Source organism: Amborella trichopoda, chromosome 10, assembly GCF_054954075.1.
Source record: "Amborella trichopoda isolate Santa Cruz 75 chromosome 10, AtrichopodaSantaCruz75HAP2 v2.0, whole genome shotgun sequence".
Lineage (NCBI taxonomy): Eukaryota > Viridiplantae > Streptophyta > Magnoliopsida > Amborellales > Amborellaceae > Amborella > Amborella trichopoda.
The window spans coordinates 7853922-7858406 of NC_142345.1; the positions used below are offsets into that span (position 1 = coordinate 7853922).

Sequence of the window (4485 nt, forward strand, 5' to 3'; positions counted from 1 at the left end):
AGAAGGTAAAAAAAAAAACATAAAGAGATATTTTTTTAATAATACATTTTATGATGGAAAATAAAATTGAAAATTATATATATAATATATATATATATATATATAAATAAAGAAGTAATGATTTTATAGGATTCTCTTTTACCTATGTGCAGGTCCTTAAATGATTACTATTAAATTTAATACAGATCTTTAAAAAATTTATCACATGAGTGGGATTTAACTTTTTTTTACATCTCTACCAAATTTAAAGATGATCCTTTCGGATTATAGGAAAAGATTTTATAAGATTATATATATATGAAAAAGGATACGGTAAGCGAGCTTGAATTTGATACGCTAACGGTTGCGATTGAATTACTACTTTTTCATAAATATCGACTTAATTTTAAATCCCAATATCTACAGTCCAACTCACACTGCATGCCATTACGGTAGCGTCCCGAGTCTCCCTCTCGCGATGGGAATTCTCTCTGCCTCTCTCCATCTCTGTAACTCATCTCTCTCTGGCTGGCCCTCTCTCTCGAACCCTCGATGACCCTCTCTCTCAAGCCCTCGCTGGCCCGCTGACCCTCTCTCTCAATCACTCTGAAACTCGCCCCTTTATCAATCTCTCTCCCGCCTACCCCTCTCCGCCCCTCTCCATGCATCTCTTACTGCCCCTCTCTCTAAATCTCCCTTTATGTCCCTCTCTCTCTCTAGAAATGCAACCTAAAACACACAAAAATTCTGAAATTTTCTATGCTCCATTGCTGCTGCAAAGACGATTAGGACAGTCTTCGGTGGATTTGAGGTTCATCCGAGGTTCAGGTACGCTATCGTTTAATCTTTGCATTTCAATTTTGTTTGTTCCATTTTGGGGGTTTTGGTTTTACTGTAGTTGAATGTGTTACTGTGAATAAATGACTCTTTTTTCAGATATTGCTTGAGTCAAATGGTATTGTTAAGCATTCACCAATGTTATTGTCCTTATACATTGCAACATGATTTGCTAAGTATCTCACTATCATCTAACTTCAGTGGATTTGAGGGTCATCTAAGGTTCAGGTACGCTATCTTTGAATCTTTTCCATTCCTGTTTTAGTTTGATTTCTAAAGTCAATTTCTTTATGTTTTTAGGATATCTTTGAATCTGTTTTGGTGCTTTCGTTTATCTTTATTTTTTTAGGATACCGTGTTAGTGCTCTATTTTGATTTTTACAGGTGATATCAATCTTTTGTTTGGGTTTTGGGGGTTTTGGTTGTCTCTGTGCTTATCATAAGCTTTGCTCTGAGATTCGTTCTCAATATGATAAAACAAGTTTCCTTTTTTATTTTGGTCTGGTATGTGAAGATATTGGTTGCAATTTCTTCTCTTCCTTTAGTGGCATATATTTTACCTTCCTTCCCTCTCTCTCTCTCCCTCCCCTGCTGCCTCCTCCATCTTTCTCTGTGCATCTTCTACCTCCCCTATTTCTCTCCTGCTGCCCCGACAGCCCCTGTTGTTGCTTTCTCTCTCACCCCTGCATCCTCTGCCTCTCTCTCTCTTCCCCGCTGCCTTCATCTCTCTCTACATATTATGCCCCCCTTCTCTCTCTCTCCTGTTTGTTGGTGTTTTTGCTAGTAATGTTGACATACGAGCCTTTTTCTTTCTAAAATCGTGCACTAAGCCCTATGACGAGATAGAAAGAGAAAATTTGAAAATAGTTGGTTGATTAAAGGAGGCAGTGGGGGGGAGAGAGAGAGAGGGGAGGAAACAGAGAGTGCAAAGGTTGAGAGAGAGAGATAGGGAGAGAGAGGGAGCCGGAGTTTAAAGTGTCAGCCCTATCATAGGACCTTTTATATTTCTCTCAAACTCTCTTTCTCTAGTTAACAAAAAACTCTCTCACCCATCTTCTCTCTCTTTCTCTCTGCACCCATTTCTCTCTCTTTTTCTCTCTACCTCCCTCACTCTTTCTCTCTCTACCCTCCTTCATTCTTTCTCTCTTCCCTCCCACACCATTTCTCTCTCTACCTTCCCTCGATCTCTCTTTCTCTCGCTACCCTCGCTCATTCTTTCTGCTGAACTGATAGTGGCTATGTGAAATACATTTGATTAGAATTTTTCCTTTTCTCTTTTGAATGGATTGAGTACTCTTGAAGTTATTTAAAATCTATTTTTATGATTCTTTATTTGCTAAATTAGTGCTTGTTCATGTGAAACATAACAGATTATGGTGTCTTCTACTATACCTGAAATGGTGGAGTTTGGTTGTGTAGTATAATTTTTACACTAACACAGGTTTATCATAGCTGAAATTTATGGGTTAAACTTATTCTATCAATACTTGTTCATGGGGAAAATGTGTCATATGGAGAAGCATTTTTTTGAATCAATGGTTGTAGGTTACTTGTGGTTGGGTTGCATATATGATAGGATTTGTCGTGTAGTTTTTTATGAATGATGCAATTTTTTGACTCGGAGATGTAGCTATCATTCTATCTTGGTAGTCCTTGTTTGTTGATGGTTGTTACACTGGACCACTGATAAAAGATTATATCTTTTTGCTTATAGAAATTCTTGCTCTTCTTTTTCGTTCGTTTTTATGTATCACTTTTTGTCCCATAATATAGTCACTAGAAGTCTGCATCAAAATGAAAAGTAATGTGCATCAGTGCCAAACAGATGTGGTGTAAGCATTGATAATGCATCAAAGTTTTAAATAGATTATGGAAGAAAAAGCATTAAATGCGACAAATTCACAATTGGCAAAAGAGTAAAAAGAAACTGGATATCCTGGGTTTGCTGGCTGATCTTTATTTTATCCTCTTCATTTTTTCTTTGCATTGTTCTCACGCTTTGTGTTCAACTATGTATGTTTCTGAGAAAGAAAAAGAAAGGAAGTAGTGAAAAGGAAGCAGTGGTTATTCCTTGACCTATGAAAGGAAGCAGTGAAAAGGAAGCAGTGGTTATTCCTTGATCTATGATTTGCCAAAACCTTGCTCAGAACCTTCTGCAATCAACGTGTTTCCATTAAGCATCAGTGCAGACAAAGTGTTAAATTCCTTTTTTTTTTTTGAATGGTTACAAAGTGTTAAATCCTTATGGAAGGTCAGGCTTAGTTTTTTCTTTTGAATAAAGACGACTATGTATTGCAGTACATAAAGTTTCAGTACATAGTCTATGACTATGTATGCAAAATGAGGAAAAGCCATCCCAAAACCAAAGGAAGCTTCTCAGCCTCGCAAAATAACCGAGCAGCCTGAGAAGAAAAGACAAGATGTGCCAGTGCCTTCACTTTTTTAGGGTTGTGGTGAGCGCAACCCGTATAGCCAAAATTATCTGTTGTGCTGTTGGGCTCATACTGAATGTGGTGAAACATGACATTGATCAAGGCACTTACTGCTAAAATTTCTTCAAAATCTGAAGCAGTCTCCATTGGCAAATAGAGATCCTGACAGCGCAGTTGATCGTGTTTTTTGAATGCCCTTTGGCAACTTTTGGGTTGCACGAGCTGGAATTGAATAATTTGAGTTTCTGCAAAAGACTGAGAGCTTCGGTCATAGATGTTTGGCAGCACCTATAGGCATCTAGAAAGATAAGATCAAAGAAACCTTGTTATCCTAAAAATTCATCCTACTCCTGCCATTCCTTGGTTTCCATATCTGCACCCATAAAGATTGAGTTTTATGGTGCCCTGTTCGTGGTTGTCAGAGTAACGACCTGGCATTGAAGGCTCTACCAGATCTGGCTATTGTGTCCCAGTTTAGTATGAAGTCCAAGGCCGTTTCGGCTTTGAAGATTTTTTGTTGTCTCGCTCATTCAAATAAAGCTGTTTTAATGTTCTCCTTGACATTTTGAATAGTTTTCTCTTTGCCTTTGAAGATCCTTCTGTTACATTCTATCCATACATTCTGTAATTGGGCAGGTATTAAGGCCCTACAAAGGGTAAGGCCTGACTTTGGTAAGCGCAGTTAGAAGTGGGCTCTAATAAACTGTTCAATGGTTTCCCGGACCACCATTCAACCCCAAACAATTGTAATAGTTGGCTGGCTGAAATGTTTCCTGTCTGGCCTTTCTAGTGTTTATTTCTTTTTTGTAAGTTCCGAATTCTGCATTTGTACTTCATAGATTTGGATTCTTGTATCATAGTTGATATGGACATGTCTCATATGGGAGCTTCTCTTTTGGTTTTGTTATTATTGTTAGTTTCAATCTCACAACAGCGGATACTTTCTTGTAGCCTTTCATTTTAGATGGTCAAATATTCATTTCAAAAATCTTGAAGATCAAGGGGTCTCTTTCTTAAGGAGGGATCTTAGCGGCAAAGATGGATTCTACGGTGTTAGATGGTGCCCTTCAACAAGACTTGGAAGGTTTGAGCAGTTCGTAGATGGATCCATTTTTGTCATTTCTTATCATGTTAGCTTTTATATTTGGTGATTCCATTGATGAAAATTGTTAGTGTTGTATTTTGATGTTTCTCTCATCCTAGTTTATCCAAGAGCAGTGGAAGGAAAAATTTGTCC

At 37.8% G+C, this 4485-nt stretch overlaps 1 long non-coding RNA gene across 1 annotated transcript; it reads left to right on the forward strand.

Annotated features, from left to right (window-relative positions):
- Positions 1–397: 397 nt before the first annotated feature.
- On the forward strand, positions 398–4054 carry LOC148780036 (uncharacterized). The gene is made up of 3 exons (XR_016041875.1): positions 398–807; positions 916–1044; positions 3885–4054. It is a non-coding gene; the product is annotated as an uncharacterized LOC148780036 (long non-coding RNA).
- Positions 4055–4485: the final 431 nt, after the last annotated feature.